General features: G+C 31.6%; 1 long non-coding RNA gene across 3 annotated transcripts; it reads right to left on the reverse strand.

The window, feature by feature from the left end:
* Positions 1–12,002: 12,002 nt before the first annotated feature.
* LOC148933721 (uncharacterized) lies at positions 12,003–14,107 on the reverse strand. Of its 3 annotated transcripts, none has more exons than XR_016132868.1 (5): positions 13,959–14,107; positions 13,767–13,871; positions 12,748–13,290; positions 12,455–12,609; positions 12,003–12,383 (listed from the first exon to the last, which is right to left on the reverse strand). It is a non-coding gene; the product is annotated as an uncharacterized LOC148933721 (long non-coding RNA). The 3 variants fall into 3 exon arrangements; XR_016132871.1 differs by having other exon boundaries at positions 12,455–12,633; XR_016132872.1 differs by having other exon boundaries at positions 12,455–13,290; positions 13,812–13,871.
* Positions 14,108–24,190: the final 10,083 nt, after the last annotated feature.

Below are 24,190 nucleotides of genomic sequence, written 5' to 3' on the forward strand. Positions count from 1 at the left end.
TTGTATTATTAAATTATTGAAAATTAACAATACAATTCTAATATTCCAATTTAGATAATTAAATCAATAGTAGTAGTAGTACCACTTTTTATACTAGTACCTGATAATGATATGACCCGGGACCAATTGTAGTGTGAGAATTGCTATCACTAATTAATAAATAAATAAATAATTAATAGCCACCAATATTAAATTAATACTATGAAATTTAATCACTATTTTTTCAAAAATAATGGATTTCTAATTATATAAATGTCTGCCTTCTTTTTAAAAATGTAATATAATAGATGGTTTCAAAATATGTGTTTAATAATTTCAAAATATTTAATTAGTTGTGAGACGCATCATACTATATTTATCTAATTTTAATCAAATGCCAATATTACATACACTTATTTTTTTATTAAGATATTCGAGTATAACTTTAACCAAATGTCAATATTACATGTAATTATAACTATATAGTTTTAAAATATTAAATAGTAGATGAGTTAAGACCATACAATTATTTTTTAATTAAGATATTCCGAGTATAACTTTTTCAAAAAGAAAAATCAATAAAGTATTTTTTACTACAAAAATAATTGGATAAAAATCACTTTTCTCATTTTAGATTATTTTAATATATCATATATTAACAAATTGATTCAGAATTAAGAATATAAAGAATCATAAACTCTACTAATATGTATATTTTTAGAGTTAGCAATGCTAATATTTGCAAAAAATGAAAAGCTATTAATTTATCTTTAGAATGGTATAAAAATGAGGTAAGAATATGTGATTATTTTTTTATCAAGTTGTAATATTTCTAAAAGAATTAAATGGAACGTAAAAATTTAATATCAAAATTATGAAAAATCTTAAATAATAACCGTATACTTAATTAGTATTGATACATCGTAGATCGAATTTTAATTTCTTACATTATGCAGTGAATTGAGCTAAAAATTCTAATGATTTATAAAAAGGAATTTTTTTTTTTTTTAACTATATAGCTTTAAAATATTTAATATATGAGTTAAAAGCATGTGATTACTTTTTCATCAATGCTCGATTGCAACGTTCTAAAATTTATGAAATTAAATAAATTAAAATTTTGGAATGTAAATAATTAAAATCAAAACCGCAGACTCAAAGTATTAATATATCATACCCAACATAAGTACACGATTTTAATTTGTTGCATAATATAGTGAATGAACTAACAACTCTAATATTTTAATATTTTTAAAGAAAGAGAAAATGTTAACGATATATTTTTAGAATATTTTTTAGAATATTGAATATATGAATTAAAAACATGTGATTATTATTTTTAACTGAGGTTCGATGTAAAGTAAAAAAATAATCATAATTAAAACAAAATTGAAAAGTAAAGAATGAAAATTTCAAAATCAAAGTTATACTCAATTAGTATAAATATACTATAATTCAAATTTTAGTATGTTGCATGATATAGTAAATTGAGCCAAGAACACTACTCTATAAAGAAAAAAAAACATTAGTCATATAAATAGATGAGTTAAGAAGATGTGTTTTTTTAGTGATGTTCAATTGTAACATTCCAGAAATTATGAAGTTATTGAAATTAAAATTTTATAAAGTAAAGAATTGAGCTAATATTTCTAATATCTTATTAAAAGTTAATTATATATCTTTAAATATTATATAGATGAGTTAGGAACATATTATTTTTTTTTTATCAAAGTTCAATATAACATTCCAAAAATTAAGAATTAAAAGAATTTTTTTTTTGGAAAGTAAGAACTAAAATTGAAATTATGAAAATTTTAAAATCAACGGTAAATTTAATGAGTATTTGGTACATCATATATTCGATTATAATTGTTGCATGTTACAAATATTTGAGCTAAGAACTCTTAGAAAATGTTATTTACATATCATTAAAATTTAAATAGATAAATTATGAACATGCGATTATTTATTGATCGGATTTCAGCATAGTCTTTCAAAAATTATAAATTAAGGAAATATAATTTTGAAAAGTTAAAAATTAAATAAATTAAATTTTAAAGTAGTAAATAATCAAAATCAAAACCGTAAACACTAAACTCCATTAGTAATATTACACCACATATCAAATTTGAATTTATTGAATGTTTTAGTGAACGGACTAAAAAGGAAATTCAGCCTTTTCATGCGACAGGGAGAGTATTGTATAAAGAAAAAGAGAAATACTATTTGAATATATTAAAAATATGAAATAAATAAAATAAACACGTGTGAATTTTTTTAATCAATGTTCGTCAACTTCTAAGATATTAAAATTTAAAGAAATCAAATTTTAGAAAATAAAAAATTAAAATTATAAAATTTTAAAATCAAAACCATATACTTAATTAGTTACTACTACTACATAATATGCTTAAAGAAATCAAAAGGGAATTCGGTCTATTTATAAATTTTATCTATTTATACAGGACATAGAAAGTATTTTATAAAGAGAAAAGAGAAAATATTATTAAAATTATTAGTTGACTTATCATGTTGTACTATAGATGTTCAGTTAAATATCTAATAAATAAAATTTTATAATATACTTCCATTTAATAATGAGTGAACTACAAAAATAGTTCCTGGACTATGCGTTTATCTCGCCAATGAATCATGGACTTTAAAAATATCCCCAGACAACCCTAGACTAAGCGTTTTATCTCGAAAATTCTCATTTTTCACTGTTTCGTGACAAAAATACCATTTTGGGGGGTTTTTGGAGGTTTGGGCAATTTGGTCTTTTTACATTTTAAATCTGATATTATTTTTGTGATGTACTAAATATGATATTATTTTAAAATTATCATTCTTCTCTCCTTTTGTCATCCTTCACCTTGTTTCTTTATTTCAATATTAGATTTACTTTTATAAAATTAAATTTTAAATTTCGATTTTTAAATATCAATAAATTTTTTTAATTATTAAAATTACTATTAAATAACAAATTAATAGTTTTAATCAATATTAGATAGTGTCTAACATTTAATCAATAAGGTACGACACCGCCTTAGTATTAAAATATAATAGGGGTAATTTAGTAAGTAAAAAATATAAATAATAATAAAACCGGTCCAGTCCAATTAAAATATTAAGGGTATTATATACGTAGAAATTATTTACGAATATCTTTTCCCATTCCAGAATTAGGTTGACGATAAAATCTTACGTATGTTATTAACATGAGAAACGTTGTCAATTTAACTGTCACGTTAGCTCCAATTTGTTGCATTGCTATCAATTTTTACATCAATTTCTTTTAGGGAGACTCAAACAAATACTAATAGAATGTTTGTATATTTAAATTAAGAAAAAAGAACTCGAAAAAATACCAAAAGATGTCGATAGTACAAATTAATTTTAAGAGGGAAGTGAGAGAAATTGAAAGTATTCGAATTAATTTTTGTAAGATACTACTAAAATATGTCTAAAGTTAATGCATTTCCGTATAAATAATCATATTTCAATCCTATATATCTTTCACATTATTTTCAATCTTTTCAAATAATCAACTAACCTTACTTTGCACTGTGTGTTAATATCCGTTCTATCCTCGAAATACACAGTCAAATAAAAGTAATTAACATTTCATAATACATATATACTCCATAGATATAATTTATAAATTATTATTCGTTGATAACTTGATATGTTTGGAGCACAATATTCCGACCAAATTAAATTACAATTAAATTTGGTAATTTAAATAACTATTGTCCCGTAATAATATATCTTCAAGGTCCACATGACACACCCAGTACTTCCCGGTTTTCTTACTTAGATATACTTATGAAAAAACAATACTTGTTGGTATGATTGTAGCACAATATCTTGGCATGCTTTAATCACACAAATAAAATTTTCTATTAAATTGAAAGTTAAAAAAGGATCATCAACACCCCAAAATGTCACGTCGAAATATTATGATATAATTATCCAAAAGTTAATGATCATTTTCCTATAAAAGGCCCTCACAATTGTGAAAGTGGCAAAATTAAGAGAATGGAGCGTGTTTATAGATTTATTTTCATATTGATGTTGGTCGTGTACCCTGCCATGTCACTTAATGTTCTGGCCGCGAGAAAGCCCGATGAGCCTGTCAATGGTATACTGTCAATGGTATACTGGAAAATAAAGATTTTCTCTCAGTTGCATTGCACGATGTTCGAGCTAAGAAAAAGCCCGGCGGGTCAATCGAGAGTCGGATGAAAAATAAAGATTTACGCTCAGTTGCATGGCTCGATCTTCGGGCCGAAGAAAAGCTCAACATGCCTCGCAAGATCATTCATATGGAGAGCGTGGGATTAAATGCAAAAGGATACGTAGACCGAAAGAAGATCAATTTACTTGTGAATCTAGGGATCATATATAGAGGTCACCACGGTTCAAGAACCGCCGGTTCCCGGTTCGGAACCGCCGGTTCAGGTTTGAAAAAATATCGAACCTGAACCGGCCCGCCTAAGTTCCGGCGGTTCCGGTTCTTGAACCGGTTCGGACACGGTTCAACGCCGGTTCAAGACCGGCGGTTTCCAGACGATTCCGGGCCGGTTCCGGTTTGGACCGCCGGTTCCAGTTTGTTTTTTTTTTTTAATTTTTTTTTTTATTTTTTTTAAAAAATCTATTCATTTATAGTACGTATTACAAATTACACCTTGTAGTTGTAGTCTTTTACTATCGAATAAATAAATAAAACGAGAATGACAATTGACAAATAGAGTAGAAGTCGACATTAGAGTTGGACAATTGGAATTTTATTGATACAATTATACAAATTTGAACGATATGTCGATATTACAAATACAAATGTTGAAAATTGAAATTACAAAAGAGTCAAAAGACTTAATACATAACATAATACATGTTTGTTAGCTTGTATAACAATTTAAATAAAAAAACTTGAAGTAAAAAAACAATAAATTATAAATGTAAAAAGATAGTTATATATATACTCTTAGTCGGCGAATGAGATGTTTCTAGATAACTAAATTGAGGATATCTTTAGCAATTCAACCTTAATTGTTGAGTTTAATTTAACCATCAACAATCATGGTAGAATTGTCAAAAGTCTCCCGGATTTAGTGTTATAGAGAAGTCTTCTTCACCGATTAGAGTATATACAAATACAATTATATAATTGTATTTGTATGTTTTAAAGTTAAACAATTGAAAAAAAAAAAAAATCTGCCGGAACCGGCAAACCGCCGGTTACGGTTCTTCATTTCTTGAGAACCTGAACCGGCCCGTCGGAACCGCCGAACCTTATCCAGTTCCGAACCGTCACCGCGGTTCCGGTTCCGAACCGCCGGTGACGGTTCTGGGCCGGTTCAGCCGGACCGGTTCGGTTTGGTGACCTCTAATCATATATCTTTTTGTTTGTATCATATTTTTCCCTTTTTTGTTTGGAATTGGTTGTTATGTGTCTTGTCGTACTCTCAACAGATAGCGTGTCATATGTCCAATTACATTACTTTTGTTAAAAATTAGTACTACTACTTTTGTCATTTATTTATTTATTTATTTGAATGACTTTTTCCGCTATTCATTAATAAATTTAATTCAAAAAATGACACATATTTGTGGAATGGAGGGAACAAGGCAGAAAATTCATCACTTTATATTTTTGGGGACAACTAAAATCAAATGCTGATTAAGTATTTGGCAAAATGTGTGGTTATTTATTGATATGTTTTATACCTTTACTAAATGAGTTGTAATTAAATGATTTGTTTAATTATAATACTCCTATAACTGTACACTTGATCTTCTCTCTCTAACAGTAATAACAAGTAATCAGAAAAAATACCTGCTTCACAATTATTTATACATAATTATAGACACTGCTACTTTTCTTCACTAATATGAAATCATCCCACATTAGGCATAGAAAGATATTGAATTTTATGATTTTTTGTTTTAATTGATAAATGAAAATAAAATTTAAAGATGATGCTGTGTAAGTTAGAAAAGAACAACGGTCAACGCCACGCAGAGTTTGAAAATATATGCGAAGTGATGATCCATAACCTTCTTGCATGGCTTCAAAGATTAATAATATAAGTATATATTTTCATTTTATTTCTTTTTTTTAGTATTATTTTAATAATATAACATGATCTAAACGGTACAAATTTTAAACAATTTGGATACAGTACAAAATCTGAACAAGTCATACGTTTATATCACTATTTTAGAGAACAATTTGCTACATATGTATTTTGGGGACCCCAATTTAAATATGTCACACCCAGTTGTTCTATTTTTAGTTAAGTACTTCTTTTTCTACTCCATATTTTTCTCTCTTTTTTCATTTGCCACAAAATACATTATTATCAGAATAAAAAAATATTGTCTTTGACTCTTTATTGTAAAGCCCCTAAATTTTAATATTTTCTTTTATTTTTTAAAAACAAAATTTGTTGTGGTCTAATAGGATTATTAAAGTTGAAAAAGGCTTCAAGGTATATTATTGATTCATTCATTTGGCTTGACAAAAATAAAAAAGAATACTTGTGATTTAAATCATAAAGTTTGATCAAATTCTATTCAATTTGAAAAAAAAGAATAATTATGAGGTTTTAATTTTTCTCAATTGTCTAATATGTTTACAAATGCGTATTTAGTGAAGTTCAAATTGATGTTGTTGAATTAGAATACATAGTTTTTGTGCATAAAGATTAAATATTCAATTATTAAACCTCATTAGATAGACAAGAGTTATATCAAATTTCATAATTTAAATAATTATTGTTCCATAATTATAAAAATATACTACTATCAATTTCGCGGTTATCTTACTTTGATACAATTATAAATTGTAATATTCTGGCATGCTTTAATCATACAGAATAAAATTGAAAGAGTTAAAAAAAAAGGATCATCATGCGTTGAAATATTATGATATAATTATCCAAAAGTTAATGATCATTTCCCTATAAATTAAAGGCCTACACAACAATAAAAGTGGCAAGAATACTAGAATGAAGCATGTTAATATAGTAGTAATATTTATTTTGATATTGATGTTGGTCGTGTGTCACTTGATACTTGGGGTGAGAGAGATCCCGACGAGGTTCATTTTCTCTCAGTTGCATCGCGCGATGTTGGGAGTGAGAGAAAGCATGGCGGGTCAATCGAGAGTTGGAGGGAAAATGAAGATTCACGTTCGGCTGCCGAGGAAAAGCCTAGTATGCCTCGCAAGATCATTGACAGGGAGAGCACGGGAGAAGGATATGTAGAGCGAAAGAAGATCATATTACTTGTGAATCTAGGGATTATATGTCTTTATATAGTTATCATAGTATACATTTTATTGTTTGGAATGAATTTTTGTGCTGCTTGTCTTTTATGTGTCCTGCGTATTATCAACACGTAGGATGTCATATGTCGAATTAATTACATTAGTTTTGTTAAAATAATAATTTATGTAATTACTAATTACTCTTTCCTCTAATCGTATTATCAAAATAATTTATGTTATTAATTAAAATGTGTCAAATGTAATGTACTAAGTAGTAGTACAAGACAGTGGTGGTAATGTATGTTAGAGACTATATAATTATTACAAATAGGAGTCAAAGACAACTTTACACATTTATAGTAACTGTGCTTGTTTTGAGAAATATAATATCAAGCTTCTTAAGGCAAATAAAGATTTTGCAAGAGATAAATGCAAATAAAAAGAATAGTCTATGTAGCAGAAGTAGTAGAAGGAGAAAGAAGAAGAAAGAAGAAGTTGGGTTGATAAGTGATGATCCACAGATAAGATAATTTAATCATGGACAAGGTGTTGGAAGTTGTTGCAAATGGGATAGTGCAATTTGTGCTAGAATTGTTGAAGGAGGAATGGAAAGATTACGGTGGTTTGAAGAGTGGAGCTAAAACAGAGTTCGAGTAGCTCAAATCAGTCGTTCATGTGCTTGAGGAGTTCCTAAAAGAAGAGGAAGCTAGAGGATACTCTAAGGTGTCTCTGAATGAGAAGTTGGAACTCCTTTATCAAGTTGAAGATGCCATTGAACTTTGGCTTGCAAAGGAGTCTTCCCGATACATCGATCATTTTTCATTAAGTATATTACTCCATGCCCTACACTACTATTGAAATGATGATGATCAGCTTTCTCTTGGTTAATAGGAAGCTCCACCTCCATGGAACTTTGACAAAAACAGTGTATGCTTTCAAGAGGAAGCCGATATTATAAGCAGGAAGGACGGGCTTGACGTGATGGGTATGCCGGGTATCGGGAAGACAACCTTTGGCCAGAAGACGTTTGAGCATGAAAAGGTTGTCCCCGAATTCAAATTCCGCTTCTGGATTGACGTCACTGACGGTTTCAGCAGTCTGGAGGCTCTTCATTCCATCCTTTGATTATATACGCATTCAATCTTTGATTAGGGTTTCAATGGGAATTGTGTGAGAATATTTTGCTTTGCTGTGGTTTGAAGGAGGCTAACGGCTATAATTTGGAGAGAGTCGTTGAGCTATGCTTATTACATGAAATTGGTAATGATTTTTAGATATAATAACAATAATAAAATATTATTATTTAAATTAGTATAAATTTTTTCAATTTCTAGTAAGTCTCACTTTTTATCTAAAATATAAAATTGTAATTTCTCTTTTTTTTTCACAATTGTCACACAGAGGTATATATTGAAACTAATACAGTAATACTATTACACAAAATCCGTTACAGATAAATCAATGTCGTTTAATCAACACTCAAATTAGAATGACATTACTTTGTCTATAACAACAATATCGTTTAGCATAAGAAACGTTGTCAATTTAATTGTCACGTTAGCTCCAATTTGTTGCACTGCTTTCAATTTTTACATCTATTTCTTCTAAAGGGACTCAAACAAATGCTAGTAATAGAATGTTTGTTAGTTTAAATTAAGAAAAAGAATTCGAAAAAAATACCAAAAGATGTCGATAGTACAAATTAATTGTAAGGGGAGATGATGTGTAATTTTAGGTCTATCAAAACAAAATAATTTTGCACTCAAGTTCAATTAATTAATCCAAAAGGTGTCGATCCACAGGAAAGACAAGTTTGTCTAACTTCATTAAAAATAAAAAAACATTTAAAAAGTAGGTTCTTGATTGGAGAAAGATTTTAAAACAAAAGAGACAGTTTAAATTTCAAATCACACAAGAGAGACGAAAGTTACTCCAAACAATCGTAGACAACAAGAGGATTTATCTTATATATTCGATTCTATATCATAACATTTGGGACAATTAAGAGCAAACTAAAGTGTAGGCACTAAACATGCTAAACACAAATGGTCAAAAGAATAGCTAAACACATATTCTTAAAACCAAGTTCCACAATTCTAAAAATCCTACGGAAGCGCGAGATTCAAAGAACGATTTCAAAAATGCTCAACATCCGATATCAATTTGTCATCTAAACGAATCCAACTGATAATCCAAAACTACTTTGATCCATCTTATTTCAAGCTAAAGAGGCATTAAAATAAGATTGCAAAACTATCACTAAAGATGCACCTAAAGAGATGGATTAATTCAAACAAGTAGTAAAAGTGAGTATGAAATAGAAACGAACATAGGATAAATCACAAAATTACATTGTCTAACACATGTTTGGAGCAACACAATATGCTTAGCCTAACATGATTAAACTAAGAACAAAGATAATGGAGATGAAAATCCTTGAAACCATGGAGCTTGAAGATGATGAATTTGACTTTGGAGAATTCTTCTTTTTCCAACTCCTTCACCAACAACACACGTAGCACTTCAACTCAAAATTCTCACCAATTTGTTTTCTTACCCAAAATCGTACACCACTTAATCTCCCAATATGATGCGTGGAATTCTCTCCAGATTCGTTCCCCCCTCTTCTCTCTCTCTTCGTCTTTTTTTATCCTAGCCAAACCGCCCAAGAAACTGCTAAGTTGCAGTTAGAATTGTTCTACCCGGCCGGGTATATTTCGAAACTAAAAATTCACCCGGCCGGGTGTTAGAAAATCTACCCTCTCTGGACTCCATAAGCATTCTGTAACTGACCCGGGCGGGTGTTAAAACTGTGCTATATCGACCCGGACGGGTGTTGAGCGCTGAAATCCTTATGCATTCTGAAAATGACCCGTTCGGGTGGTCGTTGGTGCAAAATCTCGCGCGGACGGGTATAATACACCCACGCCTTGAATAAGTAGCCCGGGCGGCGGTGCGATAGTAACCTGGGCGAGTGGTTGCTGCTGCTGCAGCTCTGAATTTGGAACTCTTACGCAGTGCACGCCAACTGTTTGATGGAACGTTTAAGTGAGCTCCAGTCAGCTTTTTACATCCTAAACTTCGATGAAAACACGATCTGATGAGTCATAATTTACATAAAAATGTGTAGCACTAAGGGGAATAATATAGAAAATATGCTTCGCATAAGGAGAGTGAGAGAAATTGAAAGTTTATGTATTCGAATTAATTTTTATAAGATACTAAAATAGGGGAGCATTAGTGTGCATCATTAATTAGAGTCACAACGTACATCCAATCTAGTGCTGCTACGTGGCACGAAACATGCAATATTGTAAATACAAAAATGCAATATACATTTGTGAAGCTGTATATGGATTTTTGCAAATTGCATTTTAGTTATAGACAAATTGCATTTTATATTGTCAAGTTTTGCATTTTAACATAAATTGTCTAAAATGCAAAATATACTGTACTATATATAAATGCAATACGTTTATATATAAAATGCGAAATTCAATAATAAAAATGCAATATGTCTATAACAAAAATGCAATCTGCCGAAATCTATTTCTAACTTCTACAAATGTATATTGCATTTTAGTGTTTATAATATTGCATGTTTTGTGCCACGTGGCAGCACAAGATTGGATGTACGTTGTAATTTTAAAATTAGTTAGCATATTAGTACATCCCTACTAAAATACGTCGAAAGTTAATGCATTTCCGTATAAATAATCCTAGCTATTTCAATCACATTATTTTCCATCTTTTTATATAATCAACCTATCCTTACTTTGCGGTGTGTGTTAATATCCGTTCTTTCCCCGAAATACACAGTCAAATAAAAGTAATTAAAACTCCATAATACAACTCCATAGATATAATTTATAAATTATTTTCGTTAATAACTTGTTTGGAGCACAATATTCCCGTATAAATTTTTCTGTTAAATTAAAAGAGATAAAAATGATTATCATCCCCAAAAAGATGACGTTGATAAATTCTGAAATAATTATCCAAAAGTTATGATCATCTCCCCCATAAAAAGGCATGTCGCCCACACAAAAGTGAGAGTTGAATAAAAAAGTTGAAGAATGGGACAGTTTAATAGTCTTATTCTCATATTGATGCTAGTAGTGTACCCGGCCATGATACTCGATGTTCGGGCCGAGAAAAAGACCGATGGGCATATCAAAGGTATGATGGAAAATCAAGATTTAGTCTCGATTGTTCGAGCCGAGAAAAGGCCCAACAAGCCTCGCAAGATCGCGAATATGGTTTCACATGAGAGCCCGAGATCAAATGCTGAAGAAGACGAAAATTATTTTTCCGACAAAATAATGATTCCTTTTACATATCAGTTGCAGTGTGTTTAGTGTGGGTACTGGTGTTGGTGATGTCCATAATATTTAGTTGTTGTCGTCTCATATGCAAAAGTGTCTTTCCCATCAAATTTTTTTCGGCTCAGCGCATCCATCCTGAAATGGGGTTGAGTTGAGATGGGATTAAAGGATTTTTAAAAAAAAAGGATAATAGCCAATTAAATCATAAAACTGAAACTCAATATTATATCACAAAGATTCTATTTTTTAATCGTCTCCTTTATATAAAAAATGACTGGCTTTTTGTGATGCTCGAAATGTCATTGTTTAATTAAAATGAGGAATTTTTTTTCCCCATTTCTTCTCTTATTTTAACTAAACAACGTGATGTTGAACATCACTAGAAACATAATCGAATACTCCAGTACTTATAATAATGAAACAAGTGATAAAAACGGAAAATTTGCAATTTAACATTCTATTTTTCAAATTTCAAGGGACTAATCACAAAATTTGCTCAATCGGCTCCTCACTCATCTCCCCCCGTATGTAGTTGTGTAATAGGAAACACGCCATGAATAATTGGGACTGGGTCTGGATTGGGTAAAAGCTAGCGCTGCGAAGTATTCCCCAACGCATCTTCACTATTGCAAAGGCACGTTCAATTACATTATGTGCCATAGTATGGCGCAGATTGTACAGTTCGCGAAGAGTGCTCGGACGCTGCTGTTGCGGACCCTATTCCTTTAGATGGTATCTAACCCCCTTGTAAGGGGTCAAAAACCCCTCGCTGTTGGCGTATCCGTTGTCGCACAAATAGTAACATCCTGTGGTAATGCCCTCCCCAATTAAAGTAAACAAACAAATTCAAGCATGGGTTTTGTCAAATGGTGCTTACCTTTAGGAACTTTGAGACCATTGGGATGACTCACAGCATCACGAAGCACACGGGAATCAGCAACCGATCCTTCCCAGCCCGGTAAGACATACACAAAGCATAGGAACCTGTCGCATACTGCAAGCGTGTTTGTAGATATTTGCCCTTTGCGTGATCTGTACCGAGGTGCATCAACAGTGCTAACACAGACGTTTATGTAAGTCTCGTCCAGCGCGCCAAGGCATCCCCGAGGACGTGTGATATTCACCGTTAGAGAAATAATAATAACTACAAAATGTGAAATAAAAAGTTACCTGAAACCATTTCCAGCGCGAGTCATCACATGTTTCATCAACTGGGGTAGGCTTCACCAGTAGCACGTTGTGGAGATGTATAACCGCACGCATGACCTCGTGCACGTAGTGGCTGACGTTATAGCCCGACCTAATGAACTCGAACCCAACAATTCTGTTCTTCTTGTGATGGGCAAGTGTACTCAAGAACATGGCTACCGTTCCTCAACGGTCACATATCGTTTGTCAGCCAGCCCCGACCTGTCTCTGAGGATGCGACAGAGCTTACCAAAGGTGTTTCGATCCATCCTCAGGTTACTTATGCAGTCGGTGTCGGACACACCGAACAATCTGTCCATGCGCTTCATTTGTACAGGGACTTTGTCGTTGAGGCTGTATCCGATTGCAGCCCGACCACCCCATCCCCTATTTTTGGACGAAATCATGAGCCGAACCATGTTCAATAACGCAACCAAAGCCTGTTGTTGATTACGGACCGTCTCCTCAACCGTTATTATTACAGCCTCGCACTCCTTTCTTTTACGCTGCCTGTCGTTCACCATCCTAAAACAACAAACTTTGAGGAAATTCTAAAGACTGGAGGTAACTTATTGACCGACAAATCCAAATGATACCCTCCTAAAAAGTACACACACATCTCAGTATGAAACACGCACGAAGCAACCGTAAAATGTTTTATTGGAAACCAGCCAAAAACGAGCAGAATAGACAAAGGGTGTTCAAGAATACAGAGGCTTGAGCCGGGTGGGTGTGAATAAGCAGTAGAGTGACAAATACTAAAAAGCGACACCATTAACATGTAAACTACTCGGCAATGGCTACAGCTCGAGAAAACCCTATTACAACAACCACAGATTCCCCAATACTGAAACAAAATCTGCACTAAATATTGAAAAAAAATCGGAAAATTATTCCAGAAAAAACTGAAAATCTGTCACCGAATTCGTGGAGTTATTCCGCACAAAATTGAATACATAATTCTGAAATGGACACATAGAACGCAGGTTGCTATTTCGTACCTGGGGAATCTGAAATGCTGCAAATTGGGTTATCGATTTACCGACCTTGATGAAGTTCCTGCGCAAATCGATTTACCAAAGTATGGTGGTCTTCCTCAACTGCCGCTGTGCAGATGCCAAAGAAAAGTGAGAGGGCAAATTGGGTATGTAGAGGCAAAGAACGAAGACAGAGATTTTGAGAAAATATAATACCTCAAGTTTTGTGAGATAGTGCAATGCTACGATCCGCGAATCTTGTATGAAATTCCACGAGATCCGGAAAATTTGTGCCAGGTCGGCCGATTAAATCACCTTCTACCAAACTGTGGACAGTCGGAGATAACCACAGACTAAATCCCCTTTTGCGAGGCTGTAAGAATTTATACGCCCTACCAAACGAGCACTTACAATATAAAGCAGCATGCATACTATATAGTCCATTCTTTGACATTTGTCCAAAATAAGATTAGTGGCACTATTAACTAGTGACCACGTACATACTAGCACATTTATATTTCAAGATAAGCTAGTACTATTATTTATATTGTTTAGTTTTGATCACTATCATTATCTATTTAATTAATATCTATATATAGAGTCCTATTCTAATACTTATAGCACCCTAATCCAAAATTAAGACTAAATCTTCACCCTTGGATTTTAAAATGAGTGGATGAGATTAAAGCTCACAAATCTCAATAAATAGTAGACAAAATATCAACAAAATGGTAATATCGTCATTATGTTATCATATGATAATTTTCGTGGGTGTTCTTTTATATCAATTACAAATATCAACAATATGACATTAGAATATCAACACAAGGACAAGAAAATATCAACACATTTTTATTGAGATTGGACATGCATAATATTGAGATTTTGCCTACAATATATTGAGATTTTTTGTTGCATTTGTTGATAAAAGCTGCTTATCAACATGTACGAAAATTGAAATATAATTTATCAAATTTCGTCACCCGAACATCATCGGAACATATGCAATTGAGATCTCGTTGGAATCCTTATTAAATTATCTTTAATTTGATATATTTTTTGCGAAAAAATAATTTAAATTGAGAGAGTTACGTAAATTTAAAGATTTGAGATGATTTTGAGGAGAGAGAAAGTAGTTAGTTATAATTACTACGTAGAAGATTTGACATTAATACCCTTTTAATTTAATTAATAATTATTTAAATTTAAAATATATTACACTTGACATTATATCAACCACAAGATCTTATAATCTAATGGTTAAAAATTGGTCTCAATTTTGGATTGATAATTAATTAACAATTGATCACATCCCTATATATATATATATATATATATATATATATATATATATATAGGGATGTATTCATATCAAAATGCTAAGTATGAGTAAAACTTAAAACACTTGCAGTCCATTGGATCGTGTGATCTAACGGTCAGATTAATGCCATGTGTCATCTAATAATGTAGATTTTTAGCATAATAATGTACATATGATAATAATAATAATGTAACATTTTAGTCTAATAATGTACATTTCCATTCTAATAATGTACCTCGGCGAATAATGTACATTTTTAGTATAATAATGTAGCTTATCACAGCCATCCAATCTAAGGATCCAAGGGCTGTGATTTGTGTTGTGTTTTACACTGAGATGCTGTTATGACCCTAACATACCCCTATATATATATATATATATATATATATATATATATATATATATATAGAGAGTTGTGATCAATGTCGAACCATTCTTAAGGGCCGAACTAGAGACTTAATTATGGCCCTCCATTTTTTTTATCTTGTGGTTAGGATTAATTTACCATTATTTAATTATTTTATTTAAAAAAACCTTGTTGAGGGGTATTTTAGGAAATCAATTTATTAACTCTCCTAAAATAAAATACGTGTTTCATCTCTCCCTCAAATCTTCGATCTCGGTTTTCTTCAATCTTCGTCGATCTCCATCGATTTTCATCGATCTTCTTCCTGTAATCTACTTAAATCTTCATTTATCTCCATCGCCGGACAATTTTGCTTCCTCAATTCACGATCGTTTTGCAATTTCATCAATCCACGATCTGCATCGCCGGACAATCGCGATCTTCATCAAATTCTCGATCGATTTGGAGGTGCGGAGGAGCGATTAGGAGAAGCGTTGTGGCGGAAACGGAGGCTTCATCAGATCAGCCGGAACGGTCCTCTTGCGGGTGATCTTCCGGTAGAGGACGACGGATACAAATATAAGCGCCAGCGCCGCCGCCGCGGCGAGCAGCGGCATGAGAAGGCGGTGGTGCGGCAACGGCAGCATTGTCGTGAATCTGGATACAATCGGATAGAAGCAAAAAAGAGTATATAGAGGTTTTCGACAGAGACTAGTGAGAGAAGAAAGATGGCATTGTGTTTTTCACAGAGAAGGGGGTGGTGAAGCAGCTCATATTTTGACATTGTAAACATGGATCAAACAAGTAAAGGGATCATGTCACATGGTTGTATGTTGTGTGTAGTAGGGTGATAAAGATTTTTAGTCATGTAATTTAGATTTATACCTTGGTTCCATCATCCTTTGGCTCATTATCTATATGCGATCTCACATTTGATCCATGTTGAACAACACATAGTGTATTCAAACCCTGATATTGATTTAGAAAATGATTCATTACAAGGACAAGCTATTTCATTGTTTGAGCTGTATACTTCTGAAAATTCTGATTTTACCTTCTCCATTATATTAGCTTTTAAGTTTTCCATAAGACCTGCGTCAACACTGAAGTTTGATGACGATGTAACATCTGCCATTTGTACATGAAGACCCTGCCAGTAGTATTATATAAAAAATAGTTCATTCAGTAAGATAGTTACTTCATCATACTGAAATATTACTTCAAACAGAGTCTATAAAAGGCAAGGTAAAAAATAGTTCATTCAGTACGATAGTTACTTCATCATGCTGAAATATTACTTCAAACAGAGTTAATAAAAGACAAGGTAAAAGATAGTTTATTCAGTACGATAGTTACTTCATTATACTTAAATATTACTTCAAACAGAGTTAATAAATAGTGCATTCAGTACGATAGTTACTTCATCATACTGAAATATTACTTCAAACAGAGTTAATAAAAGGCAAGGTAAAAAATAGTTCATTCAGTACGATAGTTACTTCATCATACTGAAATATTACTTCAAACAGAGTTAATAAAAGGGAAGGTAAAAACCGTTTAAACAATATGTGGAAGTTGTAAACCAAATCATCCTCACTATATAAACCCCATAACCAATACAAACTCTCCATTACAAAAAAAAAGGAAAAAACACAAACTTGTCCAATACAAGAAATCATCCAAAATTGACACACAAGCACATCTCAATCGGCTGAGCCGTGATTCTGGGCACCACCCATTTGTTAGGCGTGGGAACGGACTGCACAAATGTCCTCATCAGCATGTTACCATGACTCAACTACATCTCCCGAAACTCTTTATCTCACTCCTCAAATTTGATTTCTCACCCAACTGTGAGTTAGAGGACCCCACTGTTTTCTTCACCTATATACAAGAAACACATAACAACAATTCAACATTTGAAACATAGTTTATGTTACATCATTAAAATAGTTCGGAACTTCATGATTTAGGTTCTTTAGTTCATTAAAGGTATAATTCACAACTAAATGTACATACAAAATAGGTCAGTTTATATTACTTCATTCCATGAGATTATTACTTCGTCAAATAGCTGAATTGGTTCATTCAACTGTTATTTCTTCATAAAATATGCATACAACACAGTTACTTCATCCTCTGAATACTACTTCATCAAATAGGTTAGTTAGTTCATTCAATGTTATTTTCTAGCAAAATATGCATACAACACATTTAATAAAATTTATACTAACATCAGACGAACTTTCCTTTGCGATTTGATCTCCAAATTATGAAGTAATAAATCACATTAAGAAGATGCATATTAGTTTTTGCCACATATTTCAAATGATTCAAGCACCAAACTCATAGCCTCATCAAATGAAGTAGCCTTGTGAAATGAAGTAACATCCTCATGAAATGGACTAAATCGATTTACACAGCCACATTTTTTTTATACATTTTCTCCCAAATATCAAAAGTATTGTGAAGTAATCGATTTACATTACTTCAGTACGTGAGGTTATAACTTCATCAAATAGGTTAAGTTGTTCATACAGTACAGTTAACAAATTCATAAAACACAGCTAACTTCATTCTATGAATTTACTACTTCATAACAACTTATCACTTCATTTACCTTTTGGTGGAGGGATTTGACTTGCAATATTTGCTCCCAACCGACCAGTAGAGAAACTTTCCTCAGGATTTGCTTTCTCGACCAGTTGTGATTTGTCCATCGGCCTATGAGTATATTTGAAGCTTATGTTGACCTTCCTCGGCTCTACTTGATAAACTTATAAGACAAAAATCATAAACCAATTTACAAATAGATGAAGTAAATTAAACTTTTGAACTATGCAAAGCTTCAAAACAGTGTATTACCTGATGCAGTAGAGTTGAGTGTTTGAGTCATTTTTGAATCGTCATTGGATTTGAACTCGTTGGCTGTAGATGTTGAACTCGGCGACTTGAGATGCTGAATCGTTGGTACAATCGATTTCAACTGTCATGAAGATGTTGAATCGATTTCAGTTGATGATGAATCGATTGGAGTGAGATGAATCGATTTGGAGATTTGGAGATTTGGAGAAGAAGAAGTAGCGCAGGAGCAGAGGCGGGAATATGAAATGAGTAAAATTTTTAGGATGGGTTTAACCCTAAATTTTTTATCTCCAATGCGAAAGGACCTAAATACCCCCGCGTTGAAGTAAATTATTTATATAATGAACTACAAAAAATAACCCTTAATGATCTAATCTCATCCATCAAATTTAAGATCTAAGGGCCCAAATTTGGTCTCTAGTTCGGTCTTTAAGAGTGGATTTGTGAATAATGGGACTCTATATATATATATATATATATATATATATATATAATCACACATATAATATTTATTGTGCAAGCAATAATATAAATATGTAATAATAATTGATAAAAATCTGTATATATGTAAAATGATGCATGTTTCCGGTCAAGGATGTCACCCAGCCTATCAAGAGTCGATGGAAAATGAAAATTTTCGCTCAGTTGCATTTCAAGATGTCCGAGCTGAGAAAAAGAACGATGGGTCTGCCGAAAGTATGATGGAAACTGGAAATTTTATCTCGATTGCATCTCTTGATGTTCGAACTGAGAAAAAGCCCAACAAGCCTCACATGATCATGCATATGGTTTTGCATGAGAGCGTGAGATTAAAAATTGCAGTAGCACACAAAAATTCATATACCCACAAAATATTATATATTCTTGTTCCCATATTATTAGTAATAATAATAGCTTCAATCTTAGTTTTGCTTTGCCGTTGCTATTGTTAATTAAAGTGTACATATGGGAGACGTCTTTTCATGATACTTTAACGACGCCGTTTTAGTAAACTAAATAGTATTTTTTTTTCCTTATTTTTCATTTTTTCCTTTTATTATTTTAGTAAAACTATATTGTTTTGAGGATCAAAATACATTATTGAAAATCATAATTTAATTTTCGGTATCAAAATTTGATTAATTTTTATATGATTTAAAATACATCGGTCGGGCTGAAGCATCCTGAATTAGGGGCTGGGTTGAGTTAGAAAGAAAGAGACCCGAAAAATAGAGTCGGAATCTCTAACGCCCCTTGGCTCATCAGGCTATATTATTTCTTAATAAGCTGTCATATAAAATGATTTTCCACCGAATTTCGACAAAGTATATGTCATATAAAAATGATTCTCTATTGTTATTTGACTATTATAATTTCATATCACAAAAGCCTACATCCATATTAACATGCATTATTAGTCAAATAAGAGAGAGACGAGCAAATCATATATTCATAACAATAGCAAATCCCAAATTTAATTAGTTAATAGGAGTATAAGGCCAAGCAAAAGAGTTTAATGGGAAATATGAATTTGTTTTTCGGTTGCATCTCTCCATGTTCGGGTTGAGAGAAAGCCCCAATGGGCCTCACAAGATCATTACTACGGTTTTGTACGAGAGCGTGATATCAAATCACAAAGAGACGGAAACTAATATATCCAAAAATAAGCCAACTATAATAGGATCGGTCTACCCCGCATGCAATATTCATTTGTTCACACCAATCGCTTAGAATAAGAAATATCCGAATCCCAAAATCCAAAATCCAAAATTATGAAACCAAATTGCATTAAATATATATAAAATTCCCAAAATCTAATAAAGAGAATCCGAAAATTACCAAAATCCTAAAATGTAATACTCCTAAATATCATCACAATTGCTCAACCCGAATGTTTAATAAATTTGGTTCGTGAATTATGCATTAATATTAAACATGGCCCCATCCTTTTAAAAATTTCCCACACATACCTAAACTTTGTTATAATATCATTACAACAACTTTTCCACTATTTCTCAACTTTTTTGCCCTTTTTGGTATTTTTTGTATTCAATGGGCATTTTTGACTCGATGGCTCTACTACTCGTTATACAGCTATGAACACTCTCGTTCTTTCCTACGAAGCCTTCTCTTAGAATCAGGCCTACCCCGCATTTTTCGATTCGCAGAGGCTGGACGACCCCTTAATTCGCACCGCGATTGCTAGTTTTGAATGTCAACAAACTTAATGGTAGAGTCACTACTCAACCAACTAATGTTTTGCATATAAATTGGCATTATTTATATATGTATCTACTCATTGTTATGTATAGTTCTTAAGCCCGAGATGGAGAGTGACAATTTGAAAAAGGGTCATAGAGTAAATGGCGGTGGTGGTTTGGATTCTCATGGGGTTAGTGCCACATTGCATGCCTTTTATTTATACTAGAATGCAATATTAGTGAGCATGCTGATTTGATTTTGTAGTAGAAAGTGGAGGTGAAAGTATTAAATGCCCCTTGAATTGAAAAAATGCCAAAAGGATAAAAAAGTTATGAAATAGTATAAAAGTCATTTTAGTGCTATTACATTGAAGATCAGAGCCGTATGAGATATTTTTAAAGAATAGGGTCCGGTTTGATATTATTGCATAGTTTAGGGACTACATTTGTAATTCTCTCTTATGTGTACGTAATATAATGGAGTACTCCCTTCGTCTGCCATTAGGAGTCCCGGTCACTTTTGCACACTTGTTTTGTAAAAATGATAATAAATAGTTAAAATGTAGAAATGTTAAAGTAAGAGAGAGAATAATGTTGATATTCTCTTACTTTACAATTTCTATACTTTAACTATTTATTATTATCATTTTTACAAAACAAGTGCACAAAAGTGACCGGGACTCCTAATGGCGGACGGAGGGAGTATATAATTTTTTGGATTTCGATTTTCAAATATCTGATGTTTTAAACAAAATCCGAACTGAATATACAAAAAATCTAAATTGAATTCTATATTTTGATTTAGTACGAATTAGATTTTCAGATTTCAAATATTTGACTCTCCCCTACACTTTCCGATAAAAAGGCCCACAAGTGTGAAAAGGGCAAAAATACAAAATGAAGCACTTTAATAAATTTATTCTCGTATGGATGCTATGCCACTCGACGTTGGAGCTGAGAAAAAACCTGACGAGGCTGTCAAGAGCCTGGTTGATAATAAAGATTTTCTCTCATGATGTTGGAACTGACAAAAAGCACAACGAGTCTAATAGTGTGATGGATATTAAAGATTTTGCTTCCGATGTTCAGAACAAGGAAAAGCCCAACATGCCTCGCAAGATCATTCATATGGAGAGTGCTATAGACCCGGCGAAAATCACTTCCCTAGTGGGTCTACTCATTTTTTGCCTTTATATTTTTCTCATAACCTTCTTTGTAGCGTTGGTGCTTGCTTCTTGTTCTGGATGTATTAAATTTATTGAACTGCTCAATGAAAATCGCAGCACATTGCGATCACCTCTTATTTGAAATATACCTATTCAATATTTACTATTAAGACTTACCCAATTATCTTGTAATTCTTCTTGGATCTTCTCTAAATTAAATTCATTTGCTTAGTAATTTTAAAACTTTTTTATTTTCTCACATCACTAACGATTTGCACATAGCTAGATTTATCAAGTTACTCATAGTTGATTCCTAAGCTAGTATAATTGATTTATTTATGTTTTTCTTTTTAAATTTTTCATAGCTAAATTAATTCATTTGTTAAATTCTCATTGTTAATTCATTAACTAGTAATTAATTCATTTATGTTTTTATTTTTATTTTTTCACACTAATAATTTTGTATTTATTTTTTCATTTGGGTAAATATTATTAGTATACGATCATAAAATAATGATCTTTATAATCTGATAATAAAAACTCATTCTTTAACTCTATAAATATGCATATATTTCACATAATATTAGTAAATTTAATTTTTAAAAATTATTCTCTTATTATTTAAAATAATATATTCTTCAATTATTTCGACGCCGCATTTTCACAGTATGCATCTTTAATTTATATTGTTCATTCTTAAATTATTTATCACTCATTTTCTATCTCTCTCAATTCTGTATTGTTGATATTGATCGAAATTGTTTCTGATATCGTTATTCGTTAATACTAAAAATATGCAGTTGGCCCCTAGTATCAAAAATCTGGGTTCACCCCCGGTATTATTCGTTCGTATTATTCGTTCTATAAATAAAATAGCAATGAGATATAACAATAGATTTGTTAAGAAGACCTTTGTCTGTGAATAAACTATTATTATTAGATTTTATGTTGTTGTTTGGTTACTTTAGTATATAAGATAATTTTAGTGAAGTGTTTGGTTAATAAAATTAATATTAATTTCAAGTTTAATTATTTGTTATAAAAAATTATTAATCAATATTATTTGTAAATATACGTAGGAGATGTCTTTTCATGAAGCTCAAATAACATTGTTTCATTATTCCTTTTGTTTTTTTAATAAAACAATATTGTGTTTCAGCATCGTCAAAACACGTTAGTCTGCGACAATTGGAAAATTTAAAATTTGGTGATTTAATTTTCCTTTTCAAATTTTATAATATTAACTAAAAATATGATCAGCTCGTGTGATTTATATAACAATTATCCATAATATTTTTTATTAGGCCTGGGCATTTTGAAATGGGGTTGGGTTCAAAGAATATTCTAAGGCCCCCATGGCCTAACAAGGTTCTGACTAAATTATTTAATAGGTCTCATATAAAATTATTTTACATCAATTAATGTGACAATAATATTATTAATAATATAAGTAATGGGGGTAGTACTTTTTGGTACTTAGTTTCTCCAACCATACACCAAACTCAAATCCATTTTTTGTGTTTTTTTGTGAAACAACACCAAATATGGTGTTACTGCAAAAATTTTGTGAGACAAAAACCCAAAAATGGTATAAATTTTAAATTTGATGTAAATGATTAGAGTAAAACTACTTTTTGGTGTGACGTATATTCAAAAATGAGTTTAGTTTGATGTAAATTGTTGGAGATGGTCTAACCCAGATATTTTATATTTGTTAGGTTTACGACTACAAATTTAGTTATTGGACTATGCATTAATATCAAATGTGGGCCCCATTGTTTAAAAATGTTCAAAACATAGCATTTATTTTAAAAAATCTGATCTGAACATCCAAAATTTTTAAAAATATCCGAATCGAACATTTGGAAAATCTAAACCGGATTTTATATTTCAATGCAGTTTATATCAGATTTTCAGATTTCAAATATCCTGTTCACCCATATTTTCCTATAAAAAGGCCCACACAACTGTGAAAATGGCAAAAATACAATAATGACATATTTATTCTCGTATTGATGCTCATCATGTACCCTGCCATGCCACTCGATGTTCGGGCCGAGATAAAGCTCGATGGGCATGTTAAGAGTCTGGTGGAAAATAAATATTTTCTCTCAGTTGCATCGAACGATGTTCATGCCTAGAAAAAGCCCAACCGAACTACCAAGAGTCTAATGGAAAATCAAGATTTCCGCTCTGCGTCAATCGATGATCAAACCGAGGAAAAGCCCAACATGCCCAACAAGATCATTCATATGGAGAGCGCGGGATTAAATGCAGAAAGATACGTAGACCCAAAGAAGATCGAATTATTTTTGAATTTAGGGATTACATGCTTTATTCTTCGTATAGTATATTTCATTTCAAGGGTGTCATATATATAGTTTTTATGCTGGTTGTATAAAATAGAAACCCGATGCACCCAGCCTGGATGTCAATTGACCTATTACATTATTTTCGTTAAAAATAAACCACAATTAATATATTTAATTATTATTTTTCTTTTATTATTATTTTTTAGAACAACAAGTCAAATATACAGGTAGAAAATTCATTAATTGTTGATTTTATTA

The sequence above is a fragment of the Salvia hispanica genome, chromosome 1 (genome assembly GCF_029641045.1).
Source record: "Salvia hispanica isolate PSC_SH4W2 chromosome 1, Shi_PSC_v1, whole genome shotgun sequence".
Lineage (NCBI taxonomy): Eukaryota > Viridiplantae > Streptophyta > Magnoliopsida > Lamiales > Lamiaceae > Salvia > Salvia hispanica.